Genomic DNA, 13,269 nt, shown 5'->3' with positions numbered 1-13,269 from the left:
GCTGCAACGTATGGCACAGGGGCGTGGAGGTGAGGAGCTACCCCTCGCCCAAGGTCAGGGGTAGTGGCTGAGAGCACCAGGCTGCGACAGCACAGGGGCGGCGGCTGAGAGGAGCTTCCCCAAGTCTGAGGTAAGGAGCGGAGGCCGAGAGGAGCTTCCCCACGCCCGAAGTCAGGGGCAGTGGCCCAGAAGAGCTACCACACGCCTGAGGTCAGGGGCGGCAGCCGAGAGGAACTACCCCACCCTGGAGGTCAGGGGCCCCGAGCGAGAGGAGCTACCCCACCTCCAAGGAGCAGCTGCTGCACTGGCGCAGGAGGGTTGAGAGGAGCTACTCCACGTTCAAGGTCAGGAGGGGCGGCCCTGAGAAGATACCCCGCCTCCAAGGTAAGGAGCAGAGGCTGCGCTTTGCTGGAGCAGCCATGAAGAGATAACCCACGTCCAAGGTAAGAGAAACCCAAGTAAGACGGTAGGTGTTGCGAGAGGGCATCAGAGGGCAGACACACTAAAACCATAATCACAGAAAACTAGCCAATCTGATCACAGGACCACAGTCTTATCTAACTCAGTGAAGCTAAGCCATGCCCTGTGGGGCCACCCAAGATGGTCGGGTCATGGTGGAGAGGTCTGACAGAATGTGGTCCAGTGGAGAAGGGAATGGCAAACCACTTCAGTATTCTTGCCTTGAGAACCCCATGAACAGTATGAGAAGGCAAAATGATAGGATACTAAAAGAGGAACTCCCCAGGTGGATAGGTGCCCAATATGTTATTGGAGATCAATGGAGAAATAACTCCAGAAAGAATGAAGGGATGGAGCCAAAGCAAAAACAATACCCAGTTGTGGATGGGACTGGTCATAGAAGCAAGGTACGATGCTGCAAAGAGCAATATTGCATAGGAACCTGGAATGTTAGGTCCATGAATCAAGGCAAATTGGAAGTGGTCAAACAGGAGATGGCAAGAGTGAATGTCAACAGTCTAGGAATCAGTGAACTAAAATGGACTGGAATGGGTGAATTTAACTCAGATGACCATTATATCTACTACTGTGGGCAGGAATCCCATAGAAGAAATGGAGTAGCCATCATGGTCAAAAAAAGAGTCTGAAATGCAGTACTTGGATGCAATCTCAAAAATGACAAAATGATCTCTGTTCGTTTCCAAGGCAAACCATTCAATATCATGGTAATCCAAGCCTATGCCCCAACCAGTAATGCTGAAGAAGCTGAAGTTGAACGGTTCTATGAAGACCTACAGTGCCTTTTAGAACTAACACCCAAAAAAGATGTCCTTTTCATTATAGGGGACTGGAATGCAAAAGTAGCAAGTCAAGAAACACCTGGAGTAACAGGCAAATTTGGCCTTGGAGTACGGAATAAAGAAGGACAAACGCTAATAGAGTTTTGCCAAGAGGACGCACTGGTCATAGCAAACACCCTCTTCCAACAACACAAGAGAAGACTCTACACATGGACATCACCAGATCGTCAACACCGAAATCAGATTGATTATATTCTTTGCAGCCAAAGATGGAGAAGCTCTATACAGTCAGCAAAAACAAGACCGGGAGTTGACTGTGACTCAGATCATGAACTCCTTATTGCCAAACTCAGACTTAAACTGAAGAAAGTAGGGATAACCACTAGATCATTCAGGTATGACCTAAATCAAATCCCTTATGAATATACAGTGAAAGTGATAAATAGATTTCAAGGACTAGATCTGATAGAGAGCCTGATGAACTATGGACGGAGGTTCATGACATTGTACAGGAGACAGGGATCAAGACCATCCCCAGGGAAAAGAAATGCAAAAAGACAAAATGGTTGTCTGAGTAGGCCTTACAAATAGCTGGGAAACGAAGAGAAGCAAAAAGCAAAGGAGAAAAGGAAAGATATTCATATTTGAATGCAGAGTTCCAAAGATTAGCCAGGAGAGATAAGAAAGCCTTCCTCAGTGATCAATGCAAAGAAATAAAGGAAAACAACAGAATGGGAAAGACTAGAGATCTCTTCAAGAAAACTAGAGATACCAAGGGAACATTTCATGCAAAAATGGGCTCAATAAAGGACAGAAATGGTATGGACCTAACAGAAGCAGAAGATATTAAGAAGAGGTGGCAAGAATACACAGAAGAACTGTACAAAAAAGACCTTCACAACACAGATAATCACAATGGTGTGATCACTCACCTAGAGCCAGACATCCTGGAATGTGAAGTCAAGTGGGGCTTAGAAAGCATCACTACAAACAAAGCTAGTGGAGGTGATGGAATTCCAATTGAGCTATTTCAAATCCTGAAAGATGATGCTGTGAAAGTGATGCACTCAATATGCCAGCAAACATGGAAAACTCAGCAGTGGCCAGAGGACTGGAAAAGGTCAGTTTTCATTCCAATCCCTAAGAAAGGCAATCCCAAAGAATGCTCAAACTACTGCACAATTGCACTCATCTCACACGCTAGTAAAGTAATGCTCAAAATTTTCCAAGCCAGGCTTCAGCAATATGTGAACCAAGAACTTCCAGATGTTCAAGCTGGTTTTAGAAAAGGCAGAGGAACCAGAGATCAAATTGCCAATATCTGCTGGATCATTGAAAAAGCAAGAGAGTTCCAGAAAAACATCTATTTCTGCTTTACTGGCTATGCCAAAGCCTTTGACTGTGTGGCTTACAGTAAACTGTGGAAAATTCTGAAAGAGCTGGGAATACCAGAACACCTGACCTGCCTCTTGAGAAACCTGTATGCAGGTCAGGAAGCAACAGTTAGAACTGGACATGGAACAAGAGAATGCTTCCAAATAGGAAAAGGAGTATGTCAAGGCTGTATATTGTCACCGTGCTTATTTAACTTATATGTGGAGTACATCATGAGAAACGCTGGGCTGGAGGAAGCACAAGCTGGAATCAAGATTGCCAGGAGAAATATCAATAACCTCAGATATGCAGATGACACCACCCTTATGGCAAAAATGAAGAGGAACTAAAAAGCCTCTTGATGAAAGTGAAAGAGGAGAGTGAAAAAGTTGGCTTAAAGCTCAACATTCAGAAAACTAAGATCATGGCATCTGGTCCCATCACTTCAAGGTAAATAGATGGGGAAACAGTGGAAACAGTGACTGACTTTATTTTTGGGGCTCCAAAAATCACTGCAGATGGTGACTGCAGCCATGAAATTAAAAGAAAGCTTACTCCTTGGAAGGAAAGTTATGACCAACCTAGATAGCATATTAAAAAGCAGAGACATTACTTTGCCAACAAAAGTCTGTCTAGTCAAGGCTATGGTTTTTCCAGTGGTCATGTATGGATGTGAGAGTTGGACTGTGAAGAAAGCTGAGTGCCGAAAAAATGATACTTTTGAACTATGTTGTTGGAGAAGACTCTTGAGAGTCCCTTGGACTGCAAGGAGATCCAACCAGTCCATCCTAAAGGAGATCAGTCCTGGGTATTCATTGGAAGGACTGATGCTGAAGCTGAAACTCCAATACTTTGGCCACCTCATGCGAAGAGTAGACTCACTGGAAAAGACCCTGATGCTGGGAGGGATTGGGGGCAGGAGAAGAAGGGGACGACAGAGGATGAAATGGCTGGATGGCATCACCGACTCGATGGGCATGAGTTTGAGTAAACTCCAGGAGTTTGTGATGGACAGGGAGGGCTGGCGTGCTGCGATTCATTGGGTCGCAAAGAGTTGGACTCGACTGAGCAACTGAACTGAACTGAACTGAAGGTGGAGCTTGAATGAAACCTCCAGGGACAGCTGTGCCATACTGAAAATCACCACCAGGGGGGGAGGAGAATCCAGGCGTCCAGGTGAGGAGAGTGGCCAGGCCATGGAATGAGCGACCAAGAAGGTCACACAGCAGACAAGAGGGGTGGAGGGCCTTCGCCTCACCTTCCTCATTCACCCCACTCTCCACACACAGAAACACACACTTTGGGTCCTGCTGAATCACCTGATCTGTTTACTCTGTTTCTTCGTCCAGGAACAGTCCTTTATATCTTAAACATGGCAAAGGCAGTGGTTTGTAAAATCACCAGGGAAGCTCTGTGAAATCCCAGTGCTGAAGCCTCATCGCAGTTAAATCCGTGTCTTGGGGAAGGGGAGGCAGGAGTCAACACTTTTTAAAACCCCACAGGTGATTCCACCCTGCAGTCAAGTGAGAATCACTGATGGAGGCAGAAGATCTCATTTCTTCCTGAATGGCAGCAACTTTCATTGCTGGAGGTCTCCTCCAAGAAGCCTTCCTGACTAGTCACACTTCTCCCATGAGTTTGTCTGTAGTTGGGACCAGCACTTTCCATATTTGAATGTGCCTGTGGGTCCCCTGGGGACAGTGTTAGCATGAGGGTTGGCATCACTAGGAAGCTCCCAGGTGCTGCCCTCTGCTGGTGCCAGGCCCCACGTGCAGAGTCTGCAGGAGAGCCTCCTCTGCGCAGGCGCGTTTGCGATTGTTCTTGGGATGTTTAGGTTCCTTTTCTGCCTTTCCTGCACACCGGGAGAGCGGTTGGTCCCCAGCTCTTTCCTGTCCTGCCTCTCATCACACTCTAGTCCCCACCACACTGCCCACGGTGTGAACACAGAGCTGCGCGCGCACACACACACACACACACACACACACACACACACACACACACGGAAAGCTCTCCAATGACTGTTGGATGAATAAGTGAACAAATGTGCTGAGAATCTCTAGGGTGCTGTTTAACATACACAAAGGTCTCGGGAGTGCCTTGAGGAATCTCAGCGCCCCAGGAGCCCTGGGTGCTAAGCACCATGGTCAGTGCAGTCAGGCTCCACTCTGTGGTCATGGTGCTGACCTTCTCATTCACAGATTAAAACATTTTATCAGAAACAAACAGCGCTTCCCTGGTGCCTCAGTGGTAAAGAGTCCACCTGCCAATACAGGAGACATGGTTCCATCTCTGATCTGGGCAGATTCCACAGGCCAGAGAGTAGATAAGCCCTTGCGCCACAACTCCGGAAATCCAAGCACCTAGAGCCCAGTTCTCTGCAACAAGAGAAACCACTGCAATGAGAAGCACCAGCACTGTAACTAGAGAGCAGCCGCTGCTGGTGGCAGCTGGAGAAGGCCCTCCAGTAGCAAAGAAGACCCAGCGCCACCATAAATAAAATCTGAAAATAATAATAAAAGTTAAATTAAATTAAAACCCACCAAAACCGAACTCATAGATACAGAAAACAGACTGGTGGTTCCCAGAGGCAGAAGGCTGGGGATGGCTGAAATTGAGGAAGATGGTCAAAAGGCCCAAACTTGCTGTTAGTAAGATAAATGAGTCCTGGGCATGTAGTGTACAGCACGGGGAGTATAGTTAACCACACTACACTGTATACTTGAAAGTTGCCAAGAGAGTAGATCTTAAAAGTTCTTATCACACACAAAAATTTGTAACTGTATAGTCATGAATATCAGCCCAATTAGGGAGTTTGGGATGGACATGCACACACTGCTATATTTAAAATGGATAACTGAGGGACTTCCCTGGTGGTCCAATGGCTAAGACTCCACCCTGGCAACGCAGGGGGCTTGGGTTCCATCCCTGGTCAGGGAACTGGACCCCACATGCCATAACTTAGAGTCTACATGCCACAACTATTAATGAGATCCCACAAGCCACAATGAAGATGCAATGCAGCCAAATAAATAAATAAAAATAAATATTTTGAAAAATGGATAATGAACAAGGACCTACTGTATAGCACATGGAACTCTGCTCAGTGTTTTGTGGCAGCCTGAATCTGAGGGGAGTTTGGGGAAGAATGGATACGTGTATGACTGAGTCCCTTTACTGCTCACCTGCAACTATCACATTTGTTAATTGGCTATATTCCAATACAAAATAAAGTGTGTGTTTGGTTTTTTTTAAAGAGTGGTTTTTAACATAAACTAAGGCCTAGAGAAGTGTCCTTCCCTCTGGAAACTGGAGTCATCTTCAGAGATGAGGAGGTGACTAGGAACCAGATCTGCCATCAGATGCCAGGTTTAAGGTACAGTCCTCCTCAAGTAGTGGGCAAAAGCATAACTGACAATGATAGAGGTGGACAGGAGATGGGTACAGTGAAAAGCTACTTGAAGACAGAGGAGCAGCTGTGGATACGTGTGTGATGACCACGTAAGAAAGGCTGGAAAAGGAAGTGGTTTGTGGGAGAACATGATGAGTTTGGTTTGGGATGTATTTATGACCTAGTAGGGTCTCTATGTGTCTTATATTTATGTGTATCATCTCCATCTTTCTCCTGTTCCCCCTTCTGCTTCAGTCTTCCCTTCAAGTTTAAATCTCTCTTGAATAGAAACAATAACTTGATTTCCTTTGATCTGTCCTCACAAAACAAGCAAAATGCCTTACACATAGAAGATGGTTAATAGACAATTGTTGAGTGGACTGATGGACGGGTGTGTGGATGGATGCATGGACAGATGGATGGATGGATAGATGGATGGGAATGAGTGAGTGGACTGGTGGATGGATGGATGGCAGGGGATGAGTGGATGGATGGATGGATAGATGGATGAATGGGAATGGGCAGGTGGATGGATGGATGGATGGATGGATAGATAAATGGATTGGAAGGGGTGAGTGGATAGGTGGATGGAGGGATGGGAGGGGATGGGTGGATGGATGGGTGGATAGGTGGATGGATGGGTAGGGATAGGTGGATGAATGGATGGACAGTTGGATGGATGGATGGATGGATGAATAGTCAAATGTTCTTGAGCTGATGCTTTGCCTTTGCTTCTTGAAGTTCCTTAGAGCAAAGTGGGACAGGGTAGAAGAGCAGAGGTTGGAAAGAGTTGGGATCTGTGTGGGGACAACAAACAGACAGATGTAAAAGATCAGAAAGAAGAGTTGACAGAACCTAAAAAGAAGTTGCATTTCGAGAAATAAGGAAAGAGAGTAAAGACTGCTAGACTGCCTACTTGATGTGCAAATAGCAAATGTTGTTTTATATTTTAAAAGTGTGAAATTAAAGGTCACTCCCCCAAAAAAATAAATAAATAAAGCTCACCCCCAAACGACACAGAATGATATCACTCCTGACATCACATTAAATAAGTCGTCCCAGCTTACTTGGCTCTGTCTCTGATAGGCCTGGTGCAGGCATTGTTATTGCTCTAGATGGCATCTGGTTATCAAAGCGGAGACTTACTTTCTGCTAAGTCATCTTGAAGTCCAACTTAACCTGCATAACACGTTGTCTTATAATTAAATTAAAATTGCAGGATGTTGGATTAGAGGAATCTTCCTTCAACCAGACCCGAGGTTAGTGAGGGAGTGTGACCTATCCAGGATAGAATTCCCTTATCCAAAACCACACAGAACATTTCACTGGATTAATTGGCAACTCACTGGGAGATTCAGGGTTCAATTTGCTAAAAGATTTTCTGTTTCCATCTTTCTTTTCAAGTCAAGTCAATATGCATTTATTCAGCTCTCTTATTGAAAATAATATGAAAAGTATTACTGAGTCCAAAGAATAAAGAAAATAGAGGTAAAATGCAAGGAAAGGAAGAAAAATAATGGGTGAATAAATAAGTTCATTCATGAGTAAACAATTTATTCATGAATGAATAAATTCATTCATCCAACAAATGAACTTACAGAGCTCTTATTTGTACCAGGCACTGAATGAGGTAAGTGCTGTGCAATAGAGAAATATGAGCCGTTGCTTCTGTCCCCAGGAGTTTAGGATTTGCTTTATTTTTTATAAATAAAATTCCCATTGGATAGTTTAAATTCAGTTTATATTGGTGTTTTAATTCAATCAAAAACTTCACAAAGAAATAACAACAAACAATTTGCTTGGACCTTTAAGGAGATGTTGAACATTCTCTGAGGGAAAAGACTAAGAAAACCACACTGAACCACTGAATAAAATGTGGGTGTTTTGGTTGGATTGAATCCTAGGGCCCCTGGCCAGTAGGCTTCAGGAAGAGAATTTTTAAAATCTATTTTTCCACTACAGGCTATAGAAAATAATCCTTGGTACAGTGTATCAGGCATATTTTCTTCACTGAACAGTCCCATGAACCTCTGCAGGCTTTAAAAGGAATGACCTTTAGCAAAAGCTAATTGGCAAGCAGGAACAAATATTCTTATAGTTTTGAAACATACTGAGAAAATGACCATGTAATCCATCAATGCCTCAACCTTGGTTCCTTGTTGGTTAAACTCTATTCTTCAAAATTCAATGAAAGAAGGTACTGAAAGCAAGAGAGGACTTCCCTGGTGGTCTAGTGGTTAAGAATCCGCCTGCCAATGCAGGGGACACTGGTTCAATCCCTGGTCTGGGAAGATCCCACATGCCCCACAGCAACTCAGCCTGCCCTACAGCTACTGATCCCCCGTGCTGCAAATACTGAAGCCCTCAAGCCTAGAGCCGTGCTCCAAAACAAGAGAAACCACAGCAATGAACAGCCCATGCCCCACAACTAGAGAGTAGCCGCCACTCACAGCAACTAGAGAAAACTTGTAAGCAGCAGTGAAGACCCAGTGCAGCTGAAAATAAATATTTTTTTAAGAAAAGAAAGAAGGATGATAACCCTATATGCAAAACAGAAAAAGAGACACAGATGTACAGAACAGACTTTTGGACTCTGTGGGAGAAGGCGAGGATGGAATGTTTCGAGAGAACAGCATCGAAACATGTGTATTATCTATGGTGAAACAGATCACCAGCCCAGGTTGGGTGCATGAGACAAGTACTCGGGCCTGGTGCACTGGGAAGACCCAGAGGGATCGGGTAGAGAGGGAGGTGAGAGGGGGGATCGGGATGGGGAATACATGTAACTCCATGGCTGATTCATGTCAATGTATGACAAAACCCACTATAATATTGTAAAGTAATTAGCCTCCAGCTAATAAAAATAAATGAAAAAAAAAGAAAAGAAAAGAAAGAAGGAAAGCAGCAGAAATGCCATAATAGAATGTTACTAAAAAAGTTTAGAGAGATGAGGCTGACGAACATTCATCCAGAAAGGATAGTTATAACATACATGGGATCTGAGAGCTGTTCTCCAAGTCCCCATCAGTTTGGGATGCCATGATAAAATACCACAGACTGGGGGCTTTTTAAAAACAGGAACATATTTCTCACAGTTCTACCAGCTGGAAGTCTGAGATCAGGGTGCCAGCATTCTGGCAGGGTCGCATTCTGGTGAGGACCCTTTTCTGGGTGGCAGAGGGCCAAACCCCCACTGTGTCCCCATGTGATAGAAAAAGAGAGGGAGAGAGCTCTCTGGTATCCTTTTATAAAGAAACTAAAAGTGAAAGAAAGTGAAGTCTGACTCTTTGCGACCGCATGGACTGTAGCCTACCAGGCTCCTCCATCCATGGGATTTTTCAGGCAAGAATATTGGAGCGGGTTGCCATTTTCTTCTCCAGAGGATCTTCCCAACCCAGGGATCAAGTTCCTGCATTGCAGGCAGACGCTTTACCGTCTGAGCCACCAGGGAAGCCCTTATAAAGAAACTAATCACCTCCCAAAGGCCCCATCTCCTACCACCATCACATATGAGGTTAGAATTTTAACATATGAATATGGGGGAGACATTCAGTCAATTGAACCCCCTCATTTCCTCCTGTTCCCACTAAAACCTAAGCTGCATGAGGGCAAGGACTTTGTTTGCTGTGTTTTCTGTTGTTTCTCCAGAGCTAAACAATGAATAGTACTAAACAATGAATAGTACGTGGAGGGACTCCACTAGTGTCTGTAGACTGAATAAATGTCAGCCTCTGCAGACCCCGCACAATGACACATCCTGAGGACACTCAGGAAGAGAAAACCCAGGACACTGGCCCCAGATAGCTGAGGTGCGTGTCAAGGGAATGACTTCAGGGAGTCCAAACTCCTGTATCTTCCCCATACACGGAAAAGCACTAAATTCCTTAACTTGAGATGTCTGGTTTTCTTTAATTAGCAGTAATCTTTTGATGTTCCAACAACTGGTCTTTGTTGCAAAAACTCCTGTATCTGCTGGCTCCTCCCTTTCTCTTCGGAGCACTCTCTCAGAGTTATCTGAGAAATTGTATACTGGGCTTAAGTCCCTAGGTTTTAGCCGCATTGCATGGCCTGCTGGATCTTAGTTCCCTGACCGGGGACCAAACCCTGGCACCCTTGGAAATGAAAGCACCAAGTCCTAACTACTGGACCATCAGGGAATTCCCAAATCCTCAGTTTTGCCCACCAAATAAAATATAATTCTCAGCTTTTAGGTTGTATACTGTTTTTTTTAGTCGACAGGGTCAAGTTTTCTGAGAGGCACTAGGACCCTGACATCATCTCCAGACCCTCTCCCACCCTTCCCACCACACACACACCACCCACCCTGCTATCATCTCCCATGAACCGCTAAGATGAGGCCAGAGTGTAGAAAGGACAGCACTTCCCTTCCCACGTGGTCATCAAGCCCATAAAAGGGTGGGGAGAGTGGGCGAGGAGCCCGAACAGTGGTGGAGGCTTAGCATAAGCCTTCTTTTTAAATCATTGGAGAGGAGGGCCAGGTCTTGGTCCAATGTGTCACCAACACTAAAACCTGTCCTGCCTTGGGCATCCCAGCTGTGGTGTCTCTGTGGGAAACACCTGCCCATGAAGTGTCACCGTCTTGGGGCCCTGGGACAGGTGTATCTGCAGTTGACATAGGGAGGGAAGGAGAAGAGGCCAGGTGGACGCAGAGGCCAGCAGTGGTGGAACATGACCTTGAGGAGCAATGTGGGCACTGGATTTCTAGGTGGGAGGAGCTTGTGCGCAGTGATGTCATTAGGAGACATATGCCTAGGGGGTCTTTTCTAGAAGCCATGTTGCGTGGAAAGCATAGTTTTTCCTCTACTTTGTATTTATTTAGAGGAAAGGCTGATGGAGTCTGAGGTGGAGCAGTGGTGGTTGGTGGTAGGACTTGCACCCTACTGAGTAGTAGCTGAGTTCTCCCCTGAGACAAGAGCAAGTAGGAGTTGAGATCATTACAAGCAATGCCAACGAGCTTGGAGATATTTAGGGCAGGGTTCCCTGGAAAAGTCTAGAGCTTCTGTCTGGATTCCAATTGAATGGGGGCAGAAATTTAAAGATTTAGAATTTGTTCCCATAGACTGATTTAATGTAGAGCATAACTTTTACACACAGGGAAAAAAATTATGAGATATAAGACAGGTTGAAATGTTTAAGAACCACAAGCCAATTAAGGGAAGAATCAACATTTGTAAGTAGGAAGAGAAGACTTGCCAATTAAGTTAATAATCAAAGATAATTACAAATATTTTAAGAAGCTAAGGAAGCACAGTTGAGTTGTGGGGTGTGTATAGTCAGAGAACAGGGTAATGAAGAGAAAATCCTGACAAGAAAAAAATTCAGGAAGGAAATAACTTATTGTTGGAAAATGATTTCCTCTCCTTATCTCAACCATTTGAGTTAAAGTAAGACCCGTGAAAGAACCACTATTTCCAGAGAAGTTGTCTTTAGACGTGTTTTATAACACAGATAACCCGAGTGGTAGCAGGCTATCTTGAAGAGGTGACGGCTTGTAATTTGGTCTGCTTGCAGTGAACGGCATTTATGTTTACCCTGCACTTTTTACCCAGTTGCTTGTAACATGCAGAAAGTAGCCCTCACAGAAAGGGCCCCACAGTCCAGCCCCTCTTAAGAATTCAGCAGATGGGGAGCTGGGAAGCTCTTTTTTCTGCTGACAGTGGTCACAAATGGCTAGATGATTCGTAAGACCAAAAGCCACGTCCATATCTCAGAGTCGCTAATTACCAAGAGAAGGACGCAGCCCACAACCACTCAGAGGATAGAAAGTTCTCAGAGAGTGACTCTGTTCAAATAATCAGAGCCATTTTTTAAAAATCACATCCTGATTCATGCTGAGGTTTGACAGAAAACAGCAAAATTCTGGAAAGCAATTATCCTTCAATAAAAAATAAATTAATTAAAAAAAATCACATTCTGATTTCTCAGCTGCTCCTTTCAAAAAAAACTGTTCCCTACGGCCCAAAGGAAACACTGTGAATGGCGCCTGAGAGTTTTCATAATGTTATCATGTGGATGAAAGGACCAGATGTGGTCTTAGAATGAAGGCAATGACCAGGGAGAAGGGCAGGGGTCAAGGAAATGCCCCAAATTTCAAAAGGGTACATTTTAGAAATGGCTTGCTAGCAAGCCCCAGATAAATTCTAGAATAGACAAAGAGATGGTTTTAGAGCTCTGAGTAAAGCAAGAAGCTCCCAGTAGGAGCCAGTATGATTCTCTAAGAGCAAGAAACACTGTATTAGATGAGTTTTGTTCTCTTCTGATGAGTTTACTAGGATGTTTTGAAACTTCTATCATGCTGTGCTGTTGGACAAGGAGGAGAAACATGTGTCTGGTCACTATCCACACAGAATCTATGATAGCGCCAAGGGTGGTAGATCAGGCCCTGTGGTCCCTTCCTTGCTCCCATTCATTCATCTCAACAAGAACTTCCCAAATTCAACATACACCTTATAGAACATGGACTTAATGGATTTTTATCTTCTAGGCAAGAGATAGAAATTGTTCAACCCATGTCCTCACAGGGCTTATAACCTAGTGGTGGACAATCAGTACACAAGTAACCATAATCCAAGCCAGAAAAACAAAGTCACAAAAAGAAAAGTACAGAGCTCTGCGGGCATCAAGGAGACAAAGGTGCCATCTGGTTAGAAGATTAAGAAGACTTTGCATGGGAGGTGGCCTTGGAGGTGGAGTTTAAGGATAGAGATGGGGATGAGGAAGTAAGATATTTGCCCCACATGGTGTGAGCACAGACACAGACTAGGGAAGGAAAGATTAAGCACAAAGTCGGTGGAAGCAGGGGGACAAGAAAGGCAAGTCAGGACAGATGGAACGCATTCCTCTTGCTGAGAACCAGCCTTGGCGAGTCCTTCAACTGAGTGTTTGGGTTTGCAAGTCACACGGTCTGGAACGAATCTTGCCATGACTGCCACCTTCACGTGAAAGTGAGCAAGTTATGTAATTTCTCCAAGCTTTAGTTACCTCACCTGTAAGACAGGCATGGCTATAGCACCCAATGCAGATGAACTTATTCCAAGACCGCTCATCCTCCTGGTTATTCTCCTCTCGAATCAATGAATGTGGTTTATCTACATGTCTTTTAAAATACAGTGCCCAAGACTAGCCCTGTGCAATTTAACTATGGGTTATGCGGGGTAGGGGGGTATCACCCTCCCAGTTCAGACGTCTTTATCCTATTAATGGTACTTCAAATTGCATTAACCTTTA

The sequence above is a fragment of the Dama dama genome, chromosome 30, assembly GCF_033118175.1.
Source record: "Dama dama isolate Ldn47 chromosome 30, ASM3311817v1, whole genome shotgun sequence".
In the NCBI taxonomy this organism is placed as follows: domain Eukaryota; kingdom Metazoa; phylum Chordata; class Mammalia; order Artiodactyla; family Cervidae; genus Dama; species Dama dama.
This window is presented reverse-complemented; position numbering follows the sequence as displayed.